Below are 16,316 nucleotides of genomic sequence, written 5' to 3' on the forward strand. Positions count from 1 at the left end.
CTTTCTGCTACAAAATAATGTCCTTCAGACTAAAGAATGCAGGGGCAACCTATCAACGAGCTATACAGATGTGCTTCGAAAAGGAGCTTCACCACAATGTCGAGGCTTATGTCGACGATGTTGTCGTCAAAACAAGAAACCAGGAGGAACTCATCGCTGATCTGGAGGAAACTTTCTCTAGTCTACGAGCTTTCCGATGGAAACTCAATCCTACTAAGTGCGTCTTCGGAGTACCTTCTGGCAAGTTACTTGGGTTCATCATTAGCCATCGCGCCATTGAGGCCAACCCGGAAAAGATATCTGCCATCACAAACATGCAGGCACCAGCTAGCATCAAGGATGTGCAGAAACTCACAGGCTGCATGGCCACCCTCAATCGGTTCATCTCGAGACTTGGAGAACGGGGACTACCCTTTTTTAAGCTTCTCAAACGCCAGGACAAGTTCAAATGGACGGAAGAGGCAGACAAGGCACTAACACAACTCAAAGACTTTTTATCAAAGCCTCCTGTACTCATTGCTCCATCTCCAAATGAGGACTTGCTCCTATACATATCAGCTACTACTCATGTCGTCAGCACGGCAATAGTAGTCGAACAGTCTGAACCGGGCCACGCTTACAAGGTCCAACGACCTATCTACTTTGTCAGCGAAGTACTCTCGGACTCCAAACTCGGTATTCACCGATACAAAAGCTCTTATACGTAATCCTGCTCACCTCCCAAAAACTGCGCCATTATTTCCAAGAGCACAACATCACAGTCATCTCTGACTTCCCGCTCGGCGAAATTCTTCACAATAGAGACGCCACGGGTAGAATCTCCAAATGGGCAGTTGAACTCGGAGCTCTCACCTTGGACTTCAAGCCAAGGACAGCTATCAAATCCCAAGCTTTGGTCGACTTCATGGCTGAATGGACTGAAAATCAAGTACCAACACCAGTCGAGCGGCCGGAGCACTAGGTGATGTACTTCGACGGGTCCCTCAAACTTGAAGGGGCCGGTGCAGGCGTACTACTCATCTCCCCAAAGGGAGACCAGCTCAAATACGTAATGCAAATCTTCTGGGAGGCATCTAACAACGAAGCCGAGTACGAAGCACTGCTACACGGCCTTCGCCTCGCAATCTCCCTCGGCATCAAAAGACTACTGGTGTACGGCGACTCACTAGTCGTTATAAACTAGGTCAATGACGAGTGGGACCGAAACAAGGATAATATGGACGCTTACTACAAAGAAGTCCATAAACTGGAAAACAAGTTCTCAAGCTTGGAATTTAATCACATCGTCCGCGACAACAACGTAGCCGCCAACGTCTTATCAAAAATGGGCTCAACCCGTGCAGAGGTTCCAGCAGGAATTTTCGTACACGAACTGCACAAGCTATCCATACCTGAACAAGTTACACCGCTAGTGGTCCAGACTACTGATGTCACTCAAGAAATCATGATGATAGAAGTCGACTGGAGGACACCGTTCGTCGACTACATCAAAGATCACAAGCTACCATCCGACAAAAATCAGGCCGAATAAATCTCCCGACGAGTAAAAAACTACGTATTAGTCGGAGATAAGCTCTACAGGAAAAGTGCATCCTCGGGGGTACTCATGAAGTGTGTTACCCGAGAAGACAACCAAGAAATCTTAGAAGAAATTCATAGAGGAATCTTTGGCAACCACGCCTCTTCACGGACAATAGTTGGCAAGGCTTTCAGAGCAGGCTTCTACTGGCCAATGGCTCTGGCCGACGCTAAACAACTAGTTCAGAAGTGCAAAGGTTGTCAATTTTTTACCAAACAGCAGCATGTACCGGCCTACAAGTTAGTCACAATACCTCCAACATGGCCATTTGCTTGCTTGGGGCTCGACATGATAGGACCACTGCCAACTGCGCCAGGAGGATTCAATCGAGTACTCGTGGCAATCGACAAATTCACCAAGTGGATCGAGGTCAAACCAGTCACTTGCCCCAAGGCAGACCGAGTCCTCGACTTCTTGAATGACATCATACACTGATACGGTTTTCCCAACAGGATCATCACAGACCTTGGGTCAAATTTCAAGAATCATGACTTCTGGGAATACTGCGAGAATAGCGGAATCGACATTTGCTATGTCTCGGTCGCTCACCCGCGAGCCAATGGACAGGTCGAGCATGCTAATGGCATGATACTTGACGTCCTCAAGAAAAGACTACACGACGTCGGCAACACCAAAGGCGGCAAATGGCTCAAGGAGCTACCCAACGCTCTGTGGGGACTACGAACCCAACCATGCAAGACTACTGGGCTCTCGCCCTATTTCCTCGTGTATGGCTCAGAAGCCATATTACCCACCTACATCATGTGGCAATCACCGTCAGTTGAACAATACGATGAAGAACTGGCAGAAGAAACAAGACGAACAGATCTAGACAGTCTTGAAGAAGCAAGATGCGCGACTCTAGTGCAATCTGCCAGGTAGGTTTAAGGCGTTACCATGACCGCAACGTCAAGGAACGATCTTTCAACTTGGGTGATATGGTCCTTAAGTGAATCCAAGACACAACAGCGTTGCATAAACTCAACTCACCCTGGGAGGGTCCTTACATCGTATCAAAGGTTACGGGACCTAGATCTTACAGACTACAAGAGCTCTCAGGAGAACAAGTACCAAACTCTTGGAATATAGAACACCTTTGTCGCTACTACCCATAGCAGCACCCTAGTAATCACTTCAAGGCAAAAACTCATGTTGACTACTCGAGCTAATAGCTCGACTACCGACTTCAAGATACACTACTCTTGATTCAAGATTATCAACTCAACAGGCCTCACTGCCCTGATACAAAGGTTCAGCGATGGAGTAATTTTTCCCTCTGGACCAAAGATACATCAACAAGCTACATATGAGTAATAGTACTCGCAATAAAAAAGGACTACAAGCAACTACCTACTGGCGGGCTGCATTTAAGCCTCAGGCTTTTACAATATCACAAGGCCACTCAGGTCTGCTGACTACAATGGGGAGGGCCTACACGCAAGGAAGCTGCGCAAAATGCAGCCATATCCAGGTCCTCTACCCAAGGCAACACCAGGAACTCCTGCACCACCGCTGCCACGACAGCGGCAATGATGAATCCTGCGCGCCGCGCCAAGAGGGAACCAAGGCTGCTCTTTTGCTAGCCTCGCCGAGCCAACCCACTCTACGGCCACACCTCCACCTCTAAGAGAGCGGGATAAAGACCGCGACACTCGTCACCTATCACTCGTGAGTTCCAGCGCGTACTCCACTGGATCACGAGCTGCAAGATGAGATGCGCGATGAAACCTCCTACGAGGATTCTTCTAGCATCGCGGCTATCCCTACGAGTGCTGGAGTCTATGGAGGGAAGGTGGCCTCAATCTACGAGGAATCTTCTAGCACCGGTGCATTCTTTGAAGGCTCTCTACACTCAAAGAACAGCAACCGAAGGCAATCCATTGCTACTCAGAAACTTGATTCGGGTCGACTTCCAGGGGGATCTATTTATAGCCAAGTGCTACAACTACCACCAACCCAAGAGTTACTATGCACCCGTGATCAATGAGTCTGACGACCTCTGACTCCGCCCACGTGAAAGCATTCGCGCTAGAAAGGACAAAAGAGTATAGTACACCCGTGCATCACCAAAAAGCGAAGTACTCGACAGCATTGCAACTACTTGAAACTCAGAACTACTCCAGCTAAGCATGGTCTGCGCTAGAAACACATCATTGTCTCGGGGGCTTGGAGAGGTCTGACCCTCTGCTCAGGGGTTGGGCGATACGAAGCTTTGCGACAAGGGGTCGGGCGCATCCGACCCCGGGACCAAGGGTCGGGCGAGGCGGAGTTCCTTCCTCAAAGGGTCCGGCTTAGCTGACCTCGGGACCTGTTGGAGGTATGCCCTAGAGGCAATCATAGAGATGATGATATTCCATTTGTATCCATGATTTGTATATTGTGTTCATTGAATATCCATTAAAGGCTACTTGAATTGATTTGCAATTATGTGAATTGTATGTGAAACTCTTTACTTGTATGGTTATTCTAAAGTTGTCCCTAGTCGGAGTTCATGTGAGGACACACATGAATATTAGACTAGCACATGTATTAGTTGATGACTATGTTTCACAAGTCATGGACATGGAGATGTTGAACTAATAATGTGGACACATGTGGAGACATGTGTTAGGACTGACCCAACACGAGAAGTAGTTCTCTCTTTAAACAACATATACGCTTTGTCCTTAGACCTGAGATTGTCGCATGTATTCTAGATGTGGATCGACCTACTTAGGGGCTATCAAACGCTACGCCGTAACAGGGTAGTTATAAAGGTAGCTTTCGGGTTTGTCAAGAAGCATGCTATGAGACATGGTCAATCAAGATGGGATTTGCCCCTCTCTGATTGAGAGTGATATCTCTGGGCCCCTCGAGTGATCGGATCCGAAAATGCATGGCCATGCTACGTACGGTTAAGAGTTAACCTACAAAGGGATTCCGAATCACAGGATCGAGAAAGAGCGGTCGGCTTGAAGCTAGACCAAATATCGTGAGGCAAAGGGAATAGCATGTATATTATGTTGTGATGGTTCGTCTGATATGATCTTCGTATGCGTATAGGAGTTGGCACGTCTTGCTAGAGGCCGCTACCGACTATTGGGCCGAGTAGGAGTACTCGGGCCATGTCTATACGTATCCGAACCCATAGGGTCGCACACTTAAGGGGCTGGAAGCCCAATTCGGATCTGATCCGAGTTGGATTAGGTTTAGGAGTACTAATGGGCCTCGGATCCAGAGGCCCATCAGGAACCCCTATAAATAGAGGGGTGGGGGCGCCCTAGGGTTTTACACCTTTTGGCTGAACACTCTTGCCGCGCCTCCCACGCCCTCGCCTGTTGCAACTCGCGGATCTAGCAATCCGGCTTGCGACGCTTCCTCCCTGCACGTGTGGATACCTTGGAGGTGTTGCGCCTGCAGCACTTGGACGAGCCGCCGACGAGCCGCCGACGAGCCACGACGAGCCGACGACGAGCCGCGGCACCGGAGGCGATCTTGCTGTGCACGTGGACGAGCTGCTGAGGAGCCGCTGGACGTGATCGACTACGTACGACTACGTTGTTCGACTACGTACGACTACGTGATTGTCTTCACTGCACCGACGCATATCTACATCTTCCGCACCAGTAGTGCGTCGAGTGGTAATCCCGTGATCCTTATACGGCAGTTCTTCCTGGTTATACGCGGTAGAAATTTTGATTTGCGCTAGCGTAGCCTACCTCGTATCCCAACAGTGGTATCAGAGCCTTAGCTGCTTAGTTTTGGATTCGGGATGTGTGCATATGGAGATATGCGAGTTTTCTGTTTGATCTATGTCCTGATTTCGTGCCCTTGCTGCAATGGTAGTGTAACGACATACTCCTACCGGTCGGTTTCCGCCATCGGAGTTAAGTGATACACGTAAACCCAGTTGCAGTGAGGGAAGATCAATATGATTGGTCGAATCGAGATCCAGGGTCATATGCCAGGCGCATTAGATGTGCTATAGTAGATGTGATCTACTGCCGGGGTCGGGATTTTGCCGTATGCGCATGCTTCGGTAAATCAGCCGTAACTTTTCGGTACGATCTCGGATCGGGGCGATTTCTATACGAAAATTGATCTACAGAAAAAGTTACACGTGAATTTCAACCGCTTCGCCGTTTTCGGCGAGATTAGATTTGCCAAATTCGGCTTGGAAGATGGAGTTTCGGGCCTCCCAAGTTTGGAACGTTAGGACGCCTAACTCTCTTTTGCAGGATGTATGTATATATCTTGTGATCAGTATGGCCCCTTGTGTATGTGATGCATGTGTGTAACTAATTCGTGACCTGCGTGTCGCGCGTACGGCAACACGGCAGGAGCCATATGTGTTGTCACTTTATTGTAATTAATGGTCTGCGTACCAATCTGTGATGATCCAAGCAACTATGTAATCTTCATTACTAGATTCTTTACTAGCTATTAGGCGTAATAGCATGGTCTAGTTCTTGGAGGACTCATCACCAGGAGGATGGCGCACATGGAACATGGAGATGGAGATCACCATGGTGAACAGGTTCAATGGAGATGGAGATCACCATAAGAAAAACGGGCCATACTGTGTCACAACTGTGTGAATGCTATTCTGTTTATGTTTTACTTTCTGCATGCTGTGATGTTAGAAGTAGAACGATCCCTCACAAGTTTAAGTTAGTATGCCCTCCCAACTAAAACTTGCACCGTCCCATGTCTTGTACAATTAGTGGTGAGTCTATGAAATTAGGGTGCCACTAGTTTTCCTTGACTAGACGGGTTTGTGTCGGACACTTACACGCATAAGGGTTGGTTAACTTAACGAGGTCATCTTAACGGTTAAGGACCTTGGGGCATAAAGGTTGGGCGCCGAGACATAGAGATGTCACCCAACAATAGGAGTCATATGTGATATGATTAGCAAAAGTTGCTTACCGACCTACCTCGTTTGCTAGCGGTGATGCTAAAGCTCACTAGTAGACTTGTTAGTTGTGGATCCTGAATCACTAAGTTTCAATAGAGGGATATTGATTTTAGTGGGAGTAGATTCTGTTAAAATAGTTTAATGTAATTTGCTCTATCATGGATACGTTTGTCTTAGTGTATTTTGCATTACTTTTGTTGTAGATTAAATGGCACCTAGCAACACCACCACATCGTTTGCTTTGCGTTCGGTCCTTGAGAAGGACAAGTTGAATGGAACAAACTACTCGGATTGGATCCGCAACCTGAGAATTGTTCTCAGGGCTGAGAAAAAGGAAGATGTTCTAGACAACCCACTACCAGAAGAACCTGCTGAGGATGCACCCGCTGCTGTTAAGAATGCTTACAAGAAAGCATGTGATGCTAACCTCGAAGTAAGCTGCCTTATGCTTGCTTGCATGGAACCCGAGCTGCAGATGCAGTTTGAAACAAACCATGAGGCGCACGATATGATCGTGGCGCTTAGAGACATGTTCCAAACACAGGCCAGGACTGAAAGGTTCAATGTGTCTAAGGCCTTTGTTGAGAGCAAGCTAGCAGAAGGCGCAGCAGTAGGACCACACGTAATCAAGATGGTTGGTTACACTCAACGGTTGGAGAAGCTAGGCTTCCCACTGGGCCAAGAGTTGGCCACTGATTTCATTCTTTCATCTCTTCCGGCTAGCTATGGGAACTTCATCTCGAACTACCATATGCATGGGACGGAGAAGGGTCTGAATGAGCTGTGTGGTATGCTCAAGACAGCAGAGGCTGACATAAAGAAAAGCGCTAGTACCAGCCATGTGATGGCGATACAGAACAAGCCCAGCTTTAAGAAGAAGGGCAATTCTTGGAAGAAGAAGGGCAAGGCTGGAACGTCCAAGCCAAACCCACCGCCCAAGGCTAAAGCTGGACCTGGACCTGCTCCAGATAAAGAGTGCTTTTACTGTCATGAACTTGGTCACTGGAAGAGGAACTGCAAGCAGTACCTAGCTTCGTTGAAGAACGGCGGAAGTAAGAGTACTTCTACCTCAGGTACGCTTGTTGTTTATGTTATAGACAACATATTTCTCGCTGATACAGTTATTAATTCTTGGGTATTTGATACCGGATCGGTTGCTCATATTTGCAATTCGATGCAGGGAATGATAAGAAGTAGAAGCGTGGAAAGAGGAGAAGTTGATTTCCGCGTGGGCAATAATGCAAGAGTTGCTGCTTTGACCGTCGGGACGATGCAACTCCACCTCCCGTCAGGATTTATTATGGAGTTGAATAATTGTTATTTTGTTCCTAGTTTAAGTCAAAACATTTTATCTCCTTCATGTTTGATGAAGGATGGTTATTCATTTGCGAGTGAAAACAATGGTTGTGTGATCTCTAAGAATAATATGTTTATGGCTTTTGCACCCATTGTGAATGGATTGTTTGTTTTAAATCTTGATGGTTCACCTTTCTGTAATGTAAGTGCTAAAAGGCCTCGGCCTAATGATTTGAGTCCTACCTACTTGTGGCATTGTCGTTTGGGTCATATAAGTGATAAGCGCATGAAGAAGCTCCATTCTGATGGACTTCTAACTTCGTTTGATTTTGAATCATACGAGACATGTGAGGCTTGCTTGCTAGGCAAGATGACCAAGACGCCTTTCACAGGATTTCCTGAGAGAGCAGTAGACTTGTTGGAACTCGTACATAGTGATGTATGCGGACCAATGAGCACGACGGCTAGAGGAGGATTCCAATACTTCATAACTTTCACTGATGATTTTAGTAGATATGGCTATGTCTACTTGATGAGGCACAAGTCTGAGACCTTTGAAAAGTTCAAGGAATTTCAGAATGAAGTTGAAAATCAGCGTGGCAAGAAAATTAAGGCCTTACGATCTGATCGTGGAGGCGAGTATTTGAGCCACGAGTTTAGCAATCATCTAAAGAGTTGCGGAATTGTTCCACAACTTACGCCGCCTGGAACACCTCAGAGAAACGGTGTGTCCGAGCGACGTAATCGAACTTTGTTGGACATGGTTCGATCAATGATGAGCCAGTCGGACCTACCGTTGTCATTTTGGGGATACGCTCTAGAAACAGCAGCTTTCACACTTAATAGGGTACCATCTAAATCCGTAGTTAAGACACCATATGAGATGTGGACTGGAAAGGTTCCTAGTTTGTCTTTTCTAAAGATTTGGGGATGTGAAGTGTTTGTCAAACGACTTCAGTCGGACAAGATCACACCCAAGTCGGATAAGTGCATTTTCGTGGGATATCCAAAGGAAACTTTGGGATATTATTTCTACAACCGATCAGAAGGCAAAGTGTTTGTCGCTCGGAACGGGGTTTTCCTAGAGAAAGAGTTTCTCAAAGGAGAAAAGAGTGGAAAGACAGTGCATCTTGAAGAAGTTCAAGATGAGCCAATCGGGCAAGAATCAATGAGTGATGCTAACGTAGCAGAACAAGTTGAGATACCCATGGCAAGAGAAGCACCGCCACAACCACGAAGGTCGGCAAGGCTCCGCGAAATGCGGGAAATATTATTGTTGGACAATGATGAGCCTGCGACATATGCAGAAGCAATGATGGACCCAGACTCCGAAAAATGGCAGAGTGCCATGCAATCCGAAATAGAGTCCATGGGAGACAATCAAGTTTGGAACTTGGTTGACCCGCCTGATGGTGTTAAAGCCATAGAGTGCAAGTGGATCTATAAGAAGAAAAAGGACATGGATGGAAATGTTCACATCTACAAAGCACGACTTGTCGCAAAAGGTTTTCGACAAGTTCAAGGAGTTGACTACGACGAGACCTTCTCGCCCGTAGTGATGCTTAAGTCCATTCGGATTATTCTAGCTATAGCTGCATATTTCGATTATGAGATATGGCAGATGGATGTCAAGACAGCTTTCCTGAATGGAAACCTAGCTGAGGACGTGTATATGATACAGCCCGAGGGTTTTGTCGACCCGAAAAATGCTGGAAAGGTATGCAAGCTTCAGAGATCCATTTATGGATTGAAGCAAGCATCTAGGAGTTGGAACATTCGTTTTGATGAAGTAGTCAAAGGGTTTGACTTCACCAAGAACGAAGAAGAGTCTTGTGTTTACAAGAAGGTTAGTGGGAGCTCTGTAGTATTTCTAATCTTATATGTGGATGACATATTACTGATTGGAAATAACATTCCTATGCTTGAGTCCGTAAAGACTTCACTAAAAAATAGTTTTTCGATGAAGGACTTAGGGGAAGCGGCATATATTCTGGGTATTAAGATCTATAGAGATAGATCGAGAAGGCTTATAGGTTTAAGCCAAGATACTTACATTGACAAAGTGTTGAAGCGGTTCAGCATGGAAGAGGCAAAGAAAGGGTTCTTGCCTATGTCACATGGCATACATCTCAGCAAGACTCAGTGTCCTTCGACTGCTGATGAGCGGGATCGCATGAGTAGAGTGCCATATGCCTCGGCTATTGGATCTATCATGTATGCAATGATAAGTACTCGCCCAGATGTTTCATATGCGCTAAGTATGACAAGTAGACACCAATCTGATCCAGGTGAGAGTCACTGGACAGCGGTGAAAAACATTCTTAAGTACTTGAGAAGGACTAAAGATATGTTCCTCGTCTATGGAGGTCAGGAGGAGCTCGTTGTAACAGGTTACACCGATGCTAGTTTCCAAACCGACAGAGATGATTCAAAGTCGCAATCAGGATTTGTGTTCACGCTAAATGGTGGTGCTGTTAGTTGGAAGAGTTCCAAGCAGGAGACGGTGGCCGATTCTACGACAGAAGCCGAGTACATCGCGGCTTCGGAAGCCGCGAAGGAAGGTGTTTGGATAAGGAATTTCCTCATTGAGCTTGGTGTGTTCCCAAATGCGTCCAGCCCATTGAATCTCTACTGTGATAACAATGGGGCAATTGCGCAAGCAAAGGAGCCAAGGAACCACCAGAAGAACAAACACGTAATGCGGCGATTTCATCTCATTCGAGACTTCGTTAACCGGGGTGAGATCAAGATATGCAAAATACACACGGATCTGAACATTTCTGATCCGTTGACAAAACCACTCCCGCAGGCTAAGCATGATGCGCATGTAAGAGCTATGGGTATTAGGTACCTTCTAGATTGACTCTAGTGCAAGTGGGAGACTGTTGGAGGTATGCCCTAGAGACAATCATAGAGATGATGATATTCCATTTGTATCCATGATTTGTATATTGTGTTCATTGAATATCCATTAAAGGCTACTTGAATTGATTTGCAATTATGTGAATTGTATGTGAAACTCTTTACTTGTATGGTTATTCTAAAGTTGTCCCTAGTCGGAGTTCATGTGAGGACACACATGAATATTAGACTAGCACATGTATTAGTTGATGACTATGTTTCACAAGTCATGGACATGGAGATGTTGAACTAATAATGTGGACACATGTGGAGACATGTGTTAGGACTGACCCAGCACGAGAAGTAGTTCTCTCTTTAAACAACATATACGCTTTGTCCTTAGACCTGAGATTGTCGCATGTATTCTAGATGTGGATCGACCTACTTAGGGGCTATCAAACGCTACGCCGTAACAGGGTAGTTATAAAGGTAGCTTTCGGGTTTGTCAAGAAGCATGCTATGAGACATGGTCAATCAAGATGGGATTTGCCCCTCTCTGATTGAGAGTGATATCTCTGGGCCCCTCGAGTGATCGGATCCGAAAATGCATGGCCATGCTACGTACGGTTAAGAGTTAACCTACAAAGGGATTCCGAATCACAGGATCGAGAAAGAGCGGTCGGCTTGAAGCTAGACCAAATATCGTGAGGCAAAGGGAATAGCATGTATATTATGTTGTGATGGTTCGTCTGATATGATCTTCGTATGCGTATAGGAGTTGGCACGTCTTGCTAGAGGCCGCTACCGACTATTGGGCCGAGTAGGAGTACTCGGGCCATGTCTATACGTATCCGAACCCATAGGGTCGCACACTTAAGGGGCTGGAAGCCCAATTCGGATCTGATCCGAGTTGGATTAGGTTTAGGAGTACTAATGGGCCTCGGATCCAGAGGCCCATCAGGAACCCCTATAAATAGAGGGGTGGGGGCGCCCTAGGGTTTTACACCTTTTGGCTGAACACACTTGCCGCGCCTCCCACGCCCTCGCCTGTTGCAACTCGCGGATCTAGCAATCCGGCTTGCGACGCTTCCTCCCTGCACGTGTGGATACCTTGGAGGTGTTGCACCTGCAGCACTTGGACGAGCCATCGACGAGCCGCCAACGAGCCACGACGAGCCGACGACGAGCCGCGGCACCGGAGGCGATCTTGGACGAGCTGCTGAGGAGCCGCTGGACGTGATCGACTACGTACGACTACGTTGTTCGACTACGTACGACTACGTACGACTACGTGATTGTCTTCACTGCACCGACGCATATCTACATCTTCCGCACCAGTAGTGCGTCGAGTGGTAATCCCGTGATCCTTATACGGCAGTTCTTCCTGGTTATACGCGGTAGAAATTTTGATTTGCGCTAGCGTAGCCTACCTCGTATCCCAACAAGCCGAGTTCTCCTATAATAATAGCTATCAAGCTAGCATTAAGATGGCACCTTTCGAAGCCTTGTATGGTCGAACATGCCGAACTCCTTTAAATTGGTCAGGAGTAGGAGAAAGGACACATTTGGGATCGGACTTGGTTAAGGCTCCTCTAGAGATACAAATTCAGACATTTTTGACGCGATTGGATCCGCCTCCTCGAGGTACTGCGCATAAGCTTCTTCTGTGCAGTTGCAAGCCACGCCGTCACCAGCCGCTGACAGATCTGCCCTCGGGTAGTATGACTTTACCACTGCTAGGACTTGTTTGCAAACAGCCTTGCAGAGGCCTGCCACTTTACCCGGGGCAGCCTTCAATCGCTTGACTAACGATTGAGGTCCCGCGTCCTCTTCGACGGGGGCAATGGTGTTCACCAATTCTTGAGCTGCCTCAGTCAACTCTTGGAGTTCGCCCCGATGTCTTCCCATCGTTTGAGCGTGATCTCTGCATGCCACCATGGCCATAGCAAGCATCACTCCATTCTTCATCTTCGTGTCTCGCTGATGCTCGCAAGTAGCCTGTGTTTCTGTCAGCGCGGCCCGAAGACGTTCAACTTCATCTGCCACTGGGTCGTGCGCATTTCTCCAGTCAAGGAGTTGGCTACTAGCAGCTGCCTCTCGCCTCTTGAGCTCTGCACAGATGGCCAAGTTCAAACACAACCGACTACGATCGAACATAATCAGGAGATACAAAGTACTCACCTTGATACTTTTTATTCAAAGACTTATAGCGGCTCTCCAGCTTCTGCTGCAAGACTTCGTGATCCGACCGCTCTACAGCAAAAGATTTTGCTCCAGCTTCATGAACCCTCAAGGTTTCAGTAAGTTGGGCACACTCCTGTTCCAATTGATGACTTCGTTCCTGCATAGTCCGAATGTGCAAAGCAATGCGATCAGTCAAAGACCTTAAAAGTTACTCAATCTGTTCGACAAAGCCACGTAAACACACCTGGAAGCTTCAAAAAACATCGACAGCTCTCTGGAACTCTGAGTCAGATGGAAGGCCGAGCATTGGCCTTTGAGTACTCTCTGCAAGATGCGGAGCCACACCAACAACAGTACCTGAAGATTTTCATCAGTCACCCGATTGCCACGACTACAATACCAGGACTATTGATACATACCTGGAGCAGTTGATTCTTTGAATTTTTCTACACCCACTACAGCCAGAGCTCCGCCAGTGGATGTCGACAAAGAGGCATTTCCCGAACCCGAAGCGGCAGCGGGAACCTCCACCAAACGAATCACTTCTTGAAGCATAGACATGGTAGCTCCAACGCGACCAGCGTCAACTTCGGGTACTTCCTCGATAATAAAATCTTCCAAGGGAACAGATAAAGTAGTCGGGGGAGACGACTCTACTCCTGCCTCCACAGGGATAGTCTCCTCCGCATCCCTACATCAGAGTACAAAGTCATTATACGACTTCAAGACAAAAAGATATACGCCAGGGACAAACAAACTCACCGAGTTGAGCATGGCGGCAATTGCACACGTTTCTTCTCGGCAACAGTTGGCTGAGTACTCGGCGCCGTAGGAATAGCTGCTGGCGCTGTCTTCTCGCCAAGGCCTGGGAAACAGAGTCAAGACTACAATACAAATCAAACTAACAAAGCTAGTCACAAAACAAAGCTTACCACTAGCAATCACACTGGACAACAAGGAACCAATAGCGACTACTAGTGACACTTCCTTCGCAACACCCGCTACTTCGGCAGGCAACCCCAGGACCGCCTGGTCAGTAACCGGCAGCGCAACATCCAATGGAGCCTGTGCGGTCTGCTCGGGGGCTACTCCAGCATCCGTTGACGGCACCTCCTCTGGCACCTTCTCAATAGATGCTATACCGACGCCTGGGTCAGTCACGACTACTTCTTCGGAAGCAGCCTCATCATCACCAAGTGCCGCATCAAGAGCCTTTTTGGACAAGACAAAGTAGTCACAAAGATTGCAAGTTCAAATCCATCAGCTACAAGTGAGTACACGGCTACATACCTTGGTACCCCGAGACTTCTCAAGGGTTGAAGCAGACTTACCCGCAGACATCTTGCGGACTACTCTGCATTTCTTCACAGGAGGAGAGGGCTCATCCTCTGACTCCTCAACAACAGTTTCTTCTTCTTCCGACTGCGCCAAGTAGCCGGCAAGAACTCCGGACTACAAAAAACAAGTCGATATTTAAAACAAATATTGCAAAGGTCAAAAAAAGGTACAAGTCAAGTGCAAGGACATACCACTTCAGGCTCATACCACACATCATACTGCCAAAGAGCTGCAGGGATTACCGGTACTCCATGATAGTTCCTGAAAAACTTGGCCAGCAGCGCCTCCACATGATCATCAGATATATCCTCATCGGACATACGCGATGGATCCTTAAAACCTGTGTACTCACTCCCTGAGTGAGTCTGTTTCTAAAGCAGCTGAACTCTTCTCTTCACAAAATTGGCCGCCACGTTAATCCCGGTGAGACCAAGTGATTTCAACTCGGTAATCTGCTGCAGCAAATGGTCAAGCTCCGGGGTATCTTCGGGTTTGCTCACCCAGTTCTCTGCATGCTTCGGCGCGTGGCCAGTAACCACCGGCAAGCGAGGATCATGGTTCCCGATGTAGAACTACCTTTTCTTCCACTCCCCATGGGAGTCAGTCAAATTGTACTCAATATATGCACCCAAGTTCCTGAGTTGGAACCCGACACCTCCGAAGACCTCTGTCCTAAGCGCACTAGGTTGAGGTTTACAGCAGAACAACTTCCTAAACAGTTCAAGGCTCGGAGGAACTCCCAAGTAAACCTCGCAGAGGTGTACGAAAATCGACATATGCAGTACTCCATTGGGGTTCAACTGAACAAGTTGCAGCTTATAGTACTCGAGGATACCTCTGAATAAGTCGAAGGTGGGCACAGCCAACCCTCTCTCTACGAAGTGTGCAAGCATCACCGTCTCGCTAGGGTGTTGCTCGAACTGCCACGCATTCGCAAAAGCAGGGCGCCACTCGAGTACCTCCTTCATCTGCAGAAGCTTGGCGTCGACTACCGCCTGCACGGCCTCCTCCTTCATCACCGAATGCTGCCATGTCACTCAAGGAGGCGGCGGCGCAATCTGATTCATGGGCCCCACCTTTGGCGCCGGCTGCACTAGTTCTATCCCCTTCTTGGACTTTACCTTGCCCACCGCTGGAGCCTTGCCTTGGATCTTCTCGGGTTTCTTGCCCATCTTCTTGGTGCGCATCCGCCGATTTCAACCCCAGCAAAATGCACTCACCCTTGGATCTCTCTCAAGGAGTAGCAATGGCGGCGACGGCACTTGGCAATTGCGTCGGCGCAAATGCGGAATAGATGCACGGAGAAGGAAGAAAAACAGATCTGTTACAATGGCATGTAAACCTAACTGAAAGGGGCCCCTCCAGTTATATCTCCGCCACCTCCAGATTTCAAGTGTCAGTTACGCAATGGATGGATTTTAAGCAGACTAATTGCCTTAAACACCCAACGGCTACTCTTTTTCAACGGATTGTTGACCACTTCAACGACAAAAATCTCTTAAGTGCTTGGGGGCTGCGGGTACCGTACCCGATGGTCAGATTTTTCTTCTTCAGATTTCTGAGGGTAAAACAGTCAAAAAGCAGGATGGACCCTAACGCTAACTCTTCGACTCAATCTAAGGCTCGGGGGCTACTCCATATGGAGTGCGATTGAAATTGCACTACCATATAAAAATTCTTGGAACAGAAGTAGCTCGAGGGAACAAGAAGAGTACCTTCCAGCCGTGCGACAGTACTCGAGCACTTCGGTCACTACAACCTCTACGACGAACTACTCGGATAGTGCCCACAGTACTCGAAACTATGGCGCACGACTACAAAGTACTCGGGGGCTTGTCGGGCATGCACCCCAGGCCCACGAGTAGACCTTGGATGGCCTACTAAGGGACGTACTCGGATGTGATCAGGACAAGGGATAGATGTATTCTGCTCAGACTAGTCAAGTATGAGTATGGAAAACTACTCGGGCCATACCGAGTAGAACTCTGTAATAGTACTCGACTAGGACTCGGACTTGTAACCCTGCCCTCCCGTGTATATAAGGGTGGGTAGGGACCCTCCCTCAAAGAAGAACAACTCGAGTTCATCCAAGATCAATACAAACAAACACACAGGACGTAGGGTATTACGTGATCTAGCGGCCCGAACCTGTCTAAATCGTGTTCCTTGAGTCACCATTGA

This window comes from Setaria italica, chromosome IX (assembly GCF_000263155.2).
Source record: "Setaria italica strain Yugu1 chromosome IX, Setaria_italica_v2.0, whole genome shotgun sequence".
Classification (NCBI taxonomy): Eukaryota; Viridiplantae; Streptophyta; class Magnoliopsida; order Poales; family Poaceae; genus Setaria; species Setaria italica.